This window comes from Mirounga leonina, unplaced genomic scaffold (genome assembly GCF_011800145.1).
Source record: "Mirounga leonina isolate KUSES-001 unplaced genomic scaffold, KU_Mleo_1.0 Mir_101595, whole genome shotgun sequence".
In the NCBI taxonomy this organism is placed as follows: domain Eukaryota; kingdom Metazoa; phylum Chordata; class Mammalia; order Carnivora; family Phocidae; genus Mirounga; species Mirounga leonina.
The window spans coordinates 18,578,079-18,592,639 of NW_023270158.1; the positions used below are offsets into that span (position 1 = coordinate 18,578,079).

At 37.3% G+C, this 14,561-nt stretch overlaps 1 pseudogene; it reads right to left on the reverse strand.

Moving 5' to 3' along the window:
- Positions 1 to 3,338: 3,338 nt before the first annotated feature.
- LOC118004693 overlaps positions 3,339 to 14,561 on the reverse strand; it is a 73,852-nt pseudogene continuing 62,629 nt past the window's right edge.

A 14,561-nucleotide genomic window follows, 5' to 3' on the forward strand; every position in this document is an offset into this window, starting at 1 on the left:
CTTTCTTTTCAAAGTTTATGTCCTTGCAAGTATTTCTGCCACACTCCAAAAGCATTGAAAGGGAAGGAAACATGACCTCTATGTATCTTTCACATCTGGCACATAATAATTACTTTGTACATTACTGTTGAATACTCTAAGAAAGGAAACAAAATGATGGATAATTCAAAGTAAGCACAGGGATTAAATGTGATGCAGAGGAAGACTTCCATTAAGAAAGAATATAACCAGGCTGGCCTTTGCAACATATAAGTGCTTCAAGTCAACACACTGTATCATTTATACAATGCACAAGGTTACATTCCAAGTGTATCTCAATAAAGCCAAAAAAAAAATAGAAGGTATAGAGAGGAGTGTTGAGACAGGCCTACTTGAGAGATCAATATTGTATCTGTAAAATTAGACAAGTGGAGGCAGGATGTTGGGTCCCACTCACAGAGAAGTCTTGATTGGGTGGTGAGTGCCTTCCTCTCATAAGAGCTCCTTGATCTTCACCGATTCCTACCCAGGAACTCAAACACCGAAAGGAACCCCCTATGAGTTCACTTGTCAATCTACTCTAACAAGAGCTAGGAATTTTCTTTCTTTTTTTTTTTTTTTTTTAAAGATTTTATTTATTTATTTGACAGAGAGAGAGAGAGAGAGCACAAGTAGGCAGAGAGGCAGGCAGAGGGAGAGGGAGAAGCAGACTCCACCGAGCAGGGAGCCCGACATGGGGCTCAATCCCAGGACCCTGGGATCATGACCTGAGCCGAAGGCAGCCGCTTAACTGACTGAGCCACCCAGGTGCCCCGAGCTAGGAATTTTCATTGAACCATTTGGCAAATACAAGGTGGCTATAGCTTTGTACCTTTTCCAGGTAACTGTTTAACTTCAGTTTTCCGATACACCGAAAACACAAATGTTTACAATGACTCCATTAGGATTCATGTGGTTGAAAGACTTAGAGCATTCTAAATGATTGATAATATACTGATGAACTGAGAAAATCACCCAAAAACCTACCCAAATGCCAAACTGATATTTTAAAGCATGGGCCCTGAATTCTACAGGAAAAGCTGCATTCAGCTACTACTAACTATTCACATACTAGAAAAGCCTATCTCAACTCTAAAGAAATTTTCCCCAGCTCCATCATTACTACCCTCTTCTAAGCTACCATCAGGAATCTTCTAGTCTCTACAACAGCCATCTAACTAGACTTCCCGATTCTTCCCTTGTCCATTTTCATGTTTTCTTAACCCAGTATCCAGGGTTATTCTTGAAAAACCAAGGCTGATCATGTCACTCCTTTAACTGTCCAATTATTTCCCCATTGAATCAGAACAAAAGTCAAAATCTTTACAATGTCCACCCAAAGCACCTCGCCTCCTATCACCTCCCAATGTCATTTCTTCCCCTTTCCCCTTGCCTCATTGTACAAGCACAAAGACCTTCTTGTTGCTCGTTGAACCCAGCAAGCTTGCTCCTCCATTAGATTCTTCTTTCACTTGCTGTTCTCTCTACATATAAAGTTCTCCCATCTGATCTCTGGACAATTCTCTACTTCACTGCCATCAGGTACTTGCTCATGTCAGTATCTGAACAAAACCTTCGTGAAATGAAGTTTCTCTAAAATTTATAGGACCGACATCACCCTGGAGCCCCTTTTCACCCCACGTGCTATATTTTTCTCTGTATGCTCTTATCAATACTTGAGAGTACTTATCAATACTTGAGATAATATCTCTATTTTTTGGCAAATGTATGTCTTACTCGATATGAATGCAAGCTTCCTAACAACATGGATTTTTGTCTTTTGTTGTTTACTACTGATCCACTGAGTCTAGAACAGTGCCAGGTCTCTACGGTAGATCCCAAGTGTATTTTTTTCCCACAGAAATGAAGGTGATAAGAAAGCAAGCAAGGAAGAACAGTTTCATGTGTGAAGCACTAATAAACACATATAAAATATATTATTGGGTCTGTTTCTCTGGAGAATCCTAATATACTTAATACATACAAACTAGACCCTTACAATCCAACCTCCATTCTACTGCCAAATTAACCTTTTTTAACTTTGTATTTTAATCATCCAGTGCTCATCACAACAAGTGCCCTCCTTAATCCCCATCACCTATTTCACCCATCCCCCCACCCACCTTCTCTCGGGCAACCATCAGTTTGTTCTCTATAATTAACAGTCTGCTTCTCGGTTTGGGTCTTTTCTTCCTTTGCTAGTTTGTTTCTTAAATTCCACATGAGTGAAATCATATGGTGTTTGTCTTTCTCTGACTTATTTCACTTAGTATTACATGCTCTAGCTCTATGCATTTGCAAATGGCAAGATTTCATTCTTTTCTAGAGCTGAATAATGTTCCATTGCATGGATATCTTGGGCCACTCCCATACCTTGGCTATCGTAAATAATGCTGCTTTAACCATAAGGGTGCATGTGTCCCTTTGAATTAGTATTCTTGTACTATTTGGGTAAATACCTAGCAGTGCAATTGCTGGATCAGAGGGTAATTCTATTTTTAACATTTTGAGAAACCTCCATCCTGTTTTCCACAGTGGCTGCAACAGTTTGCATTCCCACCAACAGTGCAAGAGGGTTCCTTTTTCTCCACATTCTCACCAACATCTGTCTGTGTTTTTTATTCTAGCCATTCTGACAGGTATGAGGTAATACCTCATTGTAGTTTTAATTTGCATTTTCCTGATGATGAGTGATGATGAGTATCTTTTCATGTGTCTGTCATCTGTAGGTCTTTGAGGAAATGTCTGTTCATGTCTTCTGCCCATTAATTAGGCTATTTGTTTTTTGGGTGTTGAGTTTTCTAAGTTCTTTATATATTTGGATACTAACCCTTTATCAGGTATCAGAAAGAACTTTAAAACATTAAAGACCTTTGAAATACCTTCAAAGTTTAATTTCCAGAAATACAGAAAAAAAAAACATTCCTATTTAATAGACTTTAAAGAGTTTGAATTGTGAAATGTTCAGTGTGGCAAGGTTGACTGAAAAGGCAGAAAACCAAGTCATAAGACTTTTCAACAGAGTGATAAATGACATCAGCTAGGAAAAAATACAAATCATCGAGTGTCTTTCTGTACACGTGTTTATTTAGTTTTCATTTGGTACATTATAAGAGGGCACATTCCAAAAACTATTATATGCAGAGAACAATCCTTTTCTAATCCTTTACATTCATATGTTCCCAAGGATCTCAACATTATAGGGTTTACTGCCTTGAGCTCAATCAAGGTATGCCATAATTTTAATGTGAATCCTTTATTGTCCTGTAAGGTCATGGCATAACTGATTTTATGGAGAACAGGTAGTTCTCCTTTCTTAATTAGTTGCTCTGCTCTTTCTCTTCCACATTGAGTACAGTATCCAGTTATTCCTATGGTCTGCAGTGACCAGATTCCCTCCACTTCCAAAGGCTTTCTGGGAAAGGAAGTAGAAAAGCTGTATAGGGATGTGTGGTACCTGATTTTCATCACCCAGTCAAATAAGACCTGTGAATTTCAAGACTTAGAAAATCTTCTTTTCAGGACACTCCCACTTGGACATCGGAGAGCAACAGTACCTACTTGTTCGGCTGTTTCAGGAGGTTCTTCAGGTAGATGAAGAACCTACTTCTGCCTGGGCTGCTCAGCAGACAGTGAAATTGTTTAAAGGCTTAGGCAAGTTCCCTTTCTTTGTTGCTTCTCTGTTTGATGTTTTAGAAGATGTCTGACTCTCATTTTCAAGCACCAAATCTTCATCAGCCCCAAGTTTATGGCCACTGCTTAACTTCCAGGTTTCACCTGTTACCTGATAAACACACTCTAAGTTTTCTCAATTTCATTTCCTGGTAAGGTTTTAGAACATTCCCTGTGTATCTGCTGGCTTTTTTTACCCTGTACCTCTTGTTTTTTTTTCTAACAAGTTTTTGCCTTTTCTCATTCTTCTCTTCTTCTTTCAGATACACTTGGGACAATTTAAATGAATGAAGCCATGAGGTAGTCACAGAAAGAATTAAAGTAAGAAGAGCAAGCAGTAAGAAAATCTGGCCACACAGCAACATTAGATCTTTAACTCCTAGATTCAGGATCCCACACCAGAGCTCCAGACACAAGAGGGGGAGAGCAGAGAGGAGGAAAATGCCAACGACCCCATGAGACGCCACAGTGACGGGAGCCCCACCCCTTTCCCAAATTAACCTTTCTAAAAAGTTACTATTATATAAATCCTTTGGGGAAACAACTCAATGGCTTCCTCAGAATTTCAGGACAAAGCACTTACCAAAACAATTATTCACTGCCCTGCTCCTGTTCTCCCATATCTACTCTCTCTCTCTCTCTTAAACACTCCACACTCACATAGACATCGCTCCAGATATATATATACTTATTTGTAGCTCCATGGGTAAAGACTGGTATTTCAAACATCCATGTCTTCACATATGCCATTCCTTCTTCCAGAAATGCCATTTCCACCTTGCCATATGGTTCATCAATTCTAAGTCTTTAGAACACTTTACATACTGCCAGTAAGATGGCATCCTTTTACCTGTATCATAGTTTACCTCTATTGTAGCATTAAGTACTATCCTTGGGACAGCTGGGGGGCTCAGTCATTTAAGCTTCTGCCTTCAGCTCAGGTCATGATCCCAGGTTCCCGAAATCGAGCCCCAGATCGTGCTCCCTGCTCAGCAGGGAGTCTGCTTCTCCCTCTCCCTCTGTCCCTGCTCATACTCTCTCTCTCTCTCGCTCACTCTATCTCAAAGTCTTTTAAAAATAGTAATTACTGTTCTGAACTCATTTGTCTAACATATTAGATAGTAATATGCTCCCTTTTAGTCACATGCTTCCTTTTCTTTCAAATTCATTAGTCCAACTACAATGCCTGAGATAGAGAAATCAGTTTACAATGTTTGCTAAATGAATAAAAAATTAAGTAAAAGGATTCATTTTTGAATACCAAGATACATATATTCAGGATAACAAAAACGAGTTAGTACATGATAAATATGGCATTTCCTATCAGTGGGGAACATAGTAATTATTTAATAAATATTACCCATTTAGGGAAAAAACAGCCCTACATAAACCAGTTGTGGAGATAAAGTACATATTAATTAAGGATTTTAATGTAAGTAATAAATCCATGAAAATATTACAGTGAAGTGTGAATGAGAATTTTTAAAAAAATCTTAACAGGGAACTATTTCATGATAATAACACCAAAAGGAAATTCCATAAAACAAAGTGATGAATGGATTTAACTACATAAAACTTGTGCACATCAAAAAAATAAAAACAGAAATATCACATACAAAATATAAAAAAACTATGTAAATATATATACATAAGGGAAAAGCACAACAATCTTATTATACGAAGACCTCATACTAATCAAGTTAAAAAAGTAACAGTAGAAAATAAAAGAGAATTTTAAGTATAAATGGTAATATCAAAAGTATGCTCACTCTAATTACTTACCAAGAACATACAGATGTAATGAGAGGTCTGTTTTCATCTATCAAACATATCTAATCTGGGCATAATATGGAGGAAGAGGGTATAAAAACTGGTAGATGGTGCTCAGAATACAATTCAGTAGTATTTGTCAAGGCCTCAAAGTATGCATTTTCTATGAATCCCAAACAAATTTATCTTAGCTTATGCATGAGCTCAGAGATGACAAAGGTTTAACTCATATTTCTAATAGGGACAATTTTAAACAACTCAACTGTCCAACATTACTGCATCCATTAGATTATAATATATTCACCCAATGGAGTATTAATAAAGAGGGAGTACAACATTGTGGTTAAGAGTCCCACAGACTTATGTCGGATTCCCAGCCATACCGCATAGCAGCTCTAAGTCACTGTATACTTTTCTTAACTTCCCAGCTTTAATAGTCCCATCTATGAAATGGAAATAATACTAGAACTCAATGTTTACGTCAATTATATAAACCACACAGCAGTGTTTGATGCATAATAAGCACTACTGAATAATCCTATTAAAAACACTGAAGAATATGTTTTGATCTAGAAAGGTATTTACACTTTAATATGGAAGAAGAGCGTTATGAAACAAACACATTTCATTTAAAAAGAGAAGACATAGAAACAACCTAAACACCCTTTGATTGATGAATAAAGAAAATGTATGTATATGTGCGTGTATCTCCATTTAATTATTATTCAGCCATTATAAAGAATGAAATCTTGAGATACGCAACAACACGGATGCATGGATGGACCTTGAAGGCATTGTGCTACATGCAACTCAGACAAAGATAAATACCATATGATCTCACTTATGTATGGAACGTAAAAAAACCAACCAACAAAAACAGCTCATCGATAGACTGATGGCTGCCTGAGGTAGGGAGCAAAATGGGTGAACGGGGTCAAAAGTTGTAAGCTTCCAGTTATAAAATAACTAAGTCAAGGGAATGTAATATGCAGCATGGTAACTATAGTTAATAATACTGTATTGCATACTTGAAAGTAAGAAAGTGGCTCTTGAAAGTTCTTATCACAAGAAAAAATTTAGCTGTGTATGATGATGGATGTTAACTGAACTTTTTGTGATCATTTTTGCAATACATATACATATTGAATCCTTCCATCATACACCTAAAAACCATGTTATTTCAATTCTACCTCCATAGAAAAAAGGACTGACATATAGGTCTTAAAACCTGTAAGACTGGTTTTCTTTTTCTTAATTATCCACAATGTTATTTTTCCAACAATATTTTAATAAGGAAAATATTAAGCAATCTTAATGTATTTCCCTTCTGTTTCCAACAAGGGAAAACTCATTCTTAATAAGCTATTTCTTCAAAATGATAAATTTTATTAGATAAAACAATAGTAAAAGTTAAATTTTTATTTCTATTTGTATAATTCATTCTCATTTACAGAACATTTGGCATAAAAATAAAATGTAAGGTAAAATTGATCGAGTATCAAGATAAGCATGTATTCTACAAGTATATCTTTTAACATAAAAATAGTAATTTAAGCACATTGAGAGCAACAATTATCTCTCTGTGCACCAAGGATAATTTTTGCTCAGCTCATGAAAAATCATAATGCAAACATACAAGAGAACCAAATAAATTGAATGTATAAAATGTATTTTTAAAAGATATTTTTGATGGGTTCATCTCTAAGAAAGTACCACCAGCTATTATTTTATATTACCATTGAAAAACCAGTGAGATCTCCAAAGGTATCTTTTATTACAAGTGCTGCATTATGTTCCTCCCACTTCTTCAAAATATCCTCAGAACGTTATACTTATGGTTGGCCAAATCTCACTTAAAAATAAAGAGGAAAACAAAGAGCTGAGCAAACACTAGAATACTATATCCTATATGCTATTCCACAAAACATTAAAGCTACAAAATGTGTGAGGAATGGGTTCTCTACTCAAGTAATTATGAGAATTGCATGCTATATATACTACAGTTTGGATGACATACTATCTCTAAGCCCAGAGATCACATACTTTTTTTTTTTTTTAAAGGACCAGATAGGAAATGTTTTCAGCTTTGAAGGCTACAGAATCTCTGTCACAAGCTCTGTCATTGTAACATGAAAGCAGCCACAGATAATCCATCAACAAATAGGTATAGTTGTGTTTCACTAAACCTTTATTTATAAAAACAGATGATTGGCTGGATTTAGCCCATCCTGGCCAGGGTTTGCCAACTCCTGATATCACCTTACTAAAGGAGCAGAACCTTATGCAGGGAAATTCTTGATTTTTTTTTTTAACTTATAACATTCTGAAACATATTTAAACATAGATCAATTTTTCTGTTACACCTAGGAACACATGTGAAGACACAGTATTTAAAATATTATGTTCTTGTGTGTGAGTGCAGTAGGGATGAGGGATGGTATTGTGTAGAAAGGGTGATTCACAAAATGACTTTTCTCTGGAACTGCATTTAATCCAAACCTTAAGAGTATCAACTCTACTGCTTGAACAAGCAGAATTTAGCTGGTCAACTTTATTGTAAAAACTGTGTGTCTCTTTGACTGCTTTTTTATTTCCGTGTGCCTACTCAGCGGTTCAGAAATTTAAGAACACAAAAACAGTTTGAAGTCATATCAACGTATGACATAAAACACATGTGTCTATTCTCTTAGCTTTAAAACCAGGATCCAATTTTAAAAAGTGTTATGTAGGACAGATTGAATGAGCATTGGTTCCCCCCACCCCCCGCCCCACTCCTAGATCACCACCAGACTTGTCCAACACCCACTGATTCTCTCAACTCTGAAACAAACTGAGGGTTCTAGAGGGGACGGGGGTGGGAGGATGGGTTAGCCTGGTGATGGGTATTAAAGAGGGCACGTTCTGCATGGAGCACTGGGTGTTATATGAAAACAATGAATCATGGAACACTACATCAAAAACTAATGATGTAATGTATGGTAATTAACATAATAAAATTAAAAAAAAAATGACTCCTTCATTTCAGAGCCTCTCCCACCAGTATTTTGCCTGAGTCTCTTTGTATTTATATCTCTTGTATCTTTGACCTAATTTCATTCAAATGAAGTGATTTACCCTTTAAGAACACTGTTTAAAGAAATGTTCAGGGGCGCCTGGGTGGCTCAGTCGTTAAGCATCTGCCTTTGGCTCGGGTCATGATCCCGGGGTCCTGGGATCGAGCCCCACATCGAGCCCCACATCGGGCTCCCTGCTCAGTGGGAAGCCTGCTCCTCCCTCTCCCACTCCCCCTGCTTGTGTTCCTGCTCTAGCTGTCTCTGTCAAATAAGTAAATAAAATCTTAAAAAAAAAGAAATGTTCATATTCTTCTTTGTTCTCAGTGAAATTAAAGAAAACAAAAACTATATGGCCTCATTTTTCTGCCTTAACGTGATACACAATTTTAAGTTGCCCAGTTTGTTACAAACTGTAAACACACGCAGACCAGTTGCTCACACGACCATGGTATTAGAGCACTTCCACAGATACTTGTCCCTGACAGGAAATGACTGGATGATGCCTGATACCTTAAGTATTTTATCTGACTACTAACCATTTAGACTGCAGCCACATCAAAACTCCAGTTCAGGGAATGGTGTAATCCAGGTACCTGAAACCACATTTTGAAGTTCCTAGAAATCTAAATTCATGTTGAAATCAGTCTCCAGAATGAATATCCTCCTGTTTCTATCCTTCTCCCTAGAGTCTGCATGCCCTTTTCAACAAGTTTGCTTCTTTCTCACCTGGTCTTTTGGGCATCAAGTGTGTTCTCCATAAAGCAGTATGGCTCTTAAAAAAACAAACAGGAAAACCAGTTTCCGGTGCATGAGATTAATTGATTAGGACTTTTTAATCAAGTGCCCATTATATACAAATTGTTTCTGGGGCTTAGAAGGCAAAAAAAAGGGAATAAACGAGACTTTTTGTTCTTATGATGAATGTTGGTCTATACATACCACAATTTCAGTTGACACTAACTCAGAAGAACTTGGTGTTAAGAGGATATGCGTGCTAAGTACTATCGTGGTTTAAGCAGACCTAAAACAAGAATGTGTATACATAGTTTATTTTAAAAATACAGGGAACTCCGGTGGGGGGCAACGGATACAGAAGAGGGAAAGAAGTACTGGACAATAAGGTATCATGGTAGAATGGAAATTAATCCTGTGTGAAATTCTGAAAACCATGTGAAACCTGCATCTCTGACTGTTTGCCCTGGAATTGTTAGGGAGCACGCAAGAACCCTGAGTTGAGGTTGCCCAGAGTTTCAATTCTCCAGCTCTCTGGCTTCCTGCATGTGTGAACAGAGCAACGTGGGTTCAAGGGGTAGGGAATTAGGCCGAGCCGGAGATCCTGGCATGTGAGTACTGCCTGACTCAGGAGCCTGACAGGGAGGGGCAGAGTCACAGAGGAAGAAGAGACTTTTATTTTGAAGGATCCATGAGAGGTTACTATGAGGAGAAGAGGGGCAACCGATATACAGGTAAAAGAAATAGAAAACAGGTCATAAAAGCAGGGGTTCACTATTCTTCTTAAAGTTTGGTACTTGATGCCCTGAAACTCTTCAGTTTGATAGTAATTACAGATGATATGCCTCTTGACAATACTGAATACTTGAGGGACATGGATCTGGTCTTTACTCCTGCATGTCTGTCTTTTCAAGAATGTTATATAAAGTGATCTCAGGAAACAAACTGAGGGTTGCTGGAGTTGGGGGGGTGGTGGGAGGGATGGGGAGGCTGGGTGATAGACATTGGGGAGGGTATGTTCTATGGTGAGTGCTGTGAATTCTGCAAGACTGTTGAATCACAGATCTGTACCTCGGAAACAAATAACACAATGTATGTTAAGAAAAAAAAAAAAGATAGCAGGAGGGGAAGAATGAAGGGGGGAAATCGGAGGGGGAGACGAACCATGAAAGACTATGGACTCTGAAAAACAAACTGAGGGTTCTAGAGGGGAGGGGGGTGGGAGGATGGGTTAGCTTGGTGATGGGTATTAAAGAGGGCACGTTCTGCATGGAGCACTGGGTGTTATATGCAAACAATGAATCATGGAACACTACATCAAAAACTAATGATGTAATGTATGGTGATTAACATAATAAAAGAAAAAAAGAACGTTATATAAATTGAATCATACAGTATATATCCTTTTGTATCTATATCCTTTCACTTAGCCTAATGCTTTCAGATTCATCTATGTTATTGTAAGCATCATCATTAGTTTGTTCCCTTTTATTGCTTTGCATAGGTTAATTCTTTTTAAAGGAGTTTCATTTGGGGGGACTGGGTGGCTCAGTCAGTTGGGCGTCCAACTCTTGATTTCGGCTCAGGTCATGATCTCAGGAGTCATGAATTCAGGCCTCTGGGCTCCGTGCTGGCATGGAGTCTACTTAAAAAAATAAAAATTAAAAAGCTTAATTGAAAAGAAATCTCACTGATGTAAACCCCCCAAATTGTACAAATGTGTACAATTCCACGATTTAATGCAGGGATGACAGTTATACATATATACCACTTAGGGAAAAAGCAGTCCATTACCAGGACAACAGATATACCAGTAGTATATGGAATCTCAAACTTAACAACCATCGATCTTTGCAAAGGTAACCAGGAGGCTAATATTTAAGACCATATTTGCCTTGTAGAGGGACATCAGCAGAATGATGGACTAGGAGTCTCCAAGCTCTCAGGCCTCCACAAAAACAAAGTTGGAGGACTTATCCTACCAGATGTCAAAGTTTTAATTTATACATAGACACACTGAAATATTTTTCAGCCATAAAAATAATTAACATGCTAATAATTAACATGCTAACCTGAAACAACACAGATGAAACTTGTAAACATGTTAAATGAAATTAGCCAGACACAAAAGGTCAAATATTGTATGATGCCACTTATGTGAGGTCCCTAGAACAGGTGAATTCATAAAGCCCTAAAGCAGAATAGAGTTTACTAGGGGCTGCGTGAGGGGATTAAGGGATTTCTTGCTTCTTGAGTACAGAGCTTCTGTTTAGAACAGTAAGAAGTTCTGGAAATGGATAGTGGTGATTATTACTCAACATGATGAATTTACTTATTGGCAGTGAAGTGTACCTTTCAAAATAGTTAAATTAGTGAATTTTACATTATGTATATTTTACCCCAAAATATCATAGTTGCCTTTCTTAAAATTTATGTAAGGGGCCCCTGGGTGTCTCAGTTGGTTGAGTGTTCAGCTCTTGATTTCCACTCAGGTCATGATCTCTGGGTGGTAGGATCGAGCCCCTGGTTGGCTCTGCGCTCAGCATGGAGTTTGCTTCTCTCCTTCTCCCTCTCCCTCTGCCCCCCACCCCCCGGCATGCATGCACCTATGCTGTCTCTCTAAAGTAAGTGAGTAAATAAATCTTTAAAAAAATAAAGTTTATGTAAATTCAATCACAAAGCATCTACCTTTTTGTAACTGGATTAGTCGTGTTTGTGCTGTTCATCCATGTCAGGACCTAGAGTTGTAGTCCTTTCACTCTCCTTGCTGTAGACTAGTCCACCCTGGATAAAGCATTACTTACCTATCTATTCTACACTAACAGAGTTGGCTGTTGCCAGTGCTGGACTTCATAATGATGCTGTGAAGCAGTATTTTAGCTTCCGTAATAGGAGAAAAAAACTTAACTTGCTTTTGTCATCACCAATTGTTGATAAATGGGACAAAATACCATAATTCTCAGAGGTTATTAAGCCAGTGTGAGAAATCTTAAAGTGCCTTATCTATAGTCTATTGAAAACATGGTTCAATTTAAATATTCCCAACTAACTTTCAGCTTTCTTCATACCTGACCGGTTCGAGTGTGCAAGAAAATGTACGTACTTTCCCTAGATACTTGTGTACTAAATATTCATCTAAGTGTTATAATAATAGAGATCTACATATACATTTCTGTGTATATACACACAGCCTTACAGTTAATTAAGCAAAAGGTATTAAATATATCGGTCTTTTCAAGTAGAAAAATTTCTTTATATTTTAATTTTTAGAATTCTTCTAAATCTTGATTTCTAGATTGCATTTTATAAGACAGATTTGTCAATGCAATCTTGTCAAATACATGTATAATGACAAATCCATTTCCATTTCTTCCAGGTTGTCATGAAATTACCCCTCCAAAAGTGAGAAAATACCAGCTTCTTAGAAAGCATGTTAAATTAGCTTTTGAACCTTCTTCCCTCTTCCCTCTTCCCTCGAGGAATTCTTAATCTCAGGAAACAAACTGAGGGTTGCTGGAGGGGTGGGAGGTGGGAGGGATGGGGTGGCTGAGTGATAGACATTGGGGAGGGTATGTGCTAAGGTGAGCATTGTGAATTGTGTAAGAATGTTGAATCACAGACCTGTACCTCTGAAACAAATAATACATTATATGTTTAAAAAAAAAAAAAAAAAAAGGAAGAAGATAGCAGGAGGGGAAGAATGAAGGGGGGTAAATCGGAGGGGGAGATGAACCATGAGACACTATGGACTCTGAAAAACAAACTGAGGGTTCTAGAGGGGAGGCGGGTAGGGGGATGGGTTAGCCTGGTGATGGGTATTAAGGAGGGCACGTTCTGCATGGAGCACTGGGTGTTATACGCAAACAATGAATCATGGAACACTGCATCAAAAACTAATGATGTAATGTATGGTGATTAACATAATAAAAAAAAACCTTTAGGTTAAATCTGTTAAGTTAACATTGGCATGTCCTCGCAAACACTTCAGTGATGATAGTTTGGGTAAGAGGTGTTGACTTTCAATTCTGAAGTTATTCAGCTTGGAATCCCTGATCTGCCTGGTATCCATGGATACTGTAGACTAACCAAAGCATCTTCCATCACTGAGTAAATACACATGAATGGAGATACTACATTAATTACCAGTACAGAAAAGTTTAACCAGAGTACGCAAAGAGGAAGTTAATTCTACATGGTATTTTAAGATCAAGCTGGTAATTCATGTAATGTTACAAGTTTATACAGTACATCACACAGTACTGAATATATGAAGCAGTGAGTTTAGGGGATGATTAAATTTTTTTCTATTAGTACAAGGAGATAAAAATGATTAAAGGTAAATGGCCAGGACATGAGCTGTAATGACTCAAATGATAACCTTTCCAATGGAATGAAATTTAATTTCAATACACTAATTACCTTGTACTTTTGTGCAAATCAAAAAGTTTCTTACAGGGAAGAAGTTGAAATTGTCCACATAGGATATCTCTACCTTCCCATGGTTCTAGGATTAATTATAATTTTTGTCATTGTAATATGTCATCTAATTATGTTATTCCTAGGTTTGTGATACTTAAAAAGAAATGAAATCAATTATCATCCTTTGAGCATTTTCTTAACCTGAATTTTAAATAACTGTAAAAATGGCAATAAAGCAATTTTTCAGTCTTAGAATAAAGTGGTCATTAACTGTCTTCTCTAATAATCTGATTTCAAACACTCAACCAATTGGCAAATAGGTTACTGTTAAAAAATGTATGATTTCTTCGTGAATGTGAGTTGCTAAATAACTTTTATATAATATGATTCTGGCACACTTTTAGACTTTACCAAATAATTACATCAGCTATTTTTCCAAACTGAGATGTTGCAACCCCTGCAAAGTCTCCCTGTCAGGGAGGCTGACAAATACAGCGACAGGGCTTGTGTTGTGGACAAGAGGTATTTAGTGGTGGAAACAGCAGAGATCTGAGCAAATATGCTACACTCTACTTCAGCCACCATTTTGTGTAGAAAACCGCTCTGTTTTCTTCTCATTATGTCCTATTACCCCCTGTATCCATTGGTTTGTCATTAAAGGGATGAAGAAAAATAATCTATAAAAATTTTTATTACTATACATCTTGAAGCTTGTTGAGTTTTCTTAGTTTTTCTCAATGACACAGCATCATTTCCAGCCTGAGGAGGAGGGATCCAACAAGGATGCTTTCAAGGGCAAATGGGATTTTTAATTACTCCGCTAAATGACCCAGGATAATCTTCAGTTCTTAAACTACATTTAGGGCAACATTACTTATTACCTATTATTTCTATTAA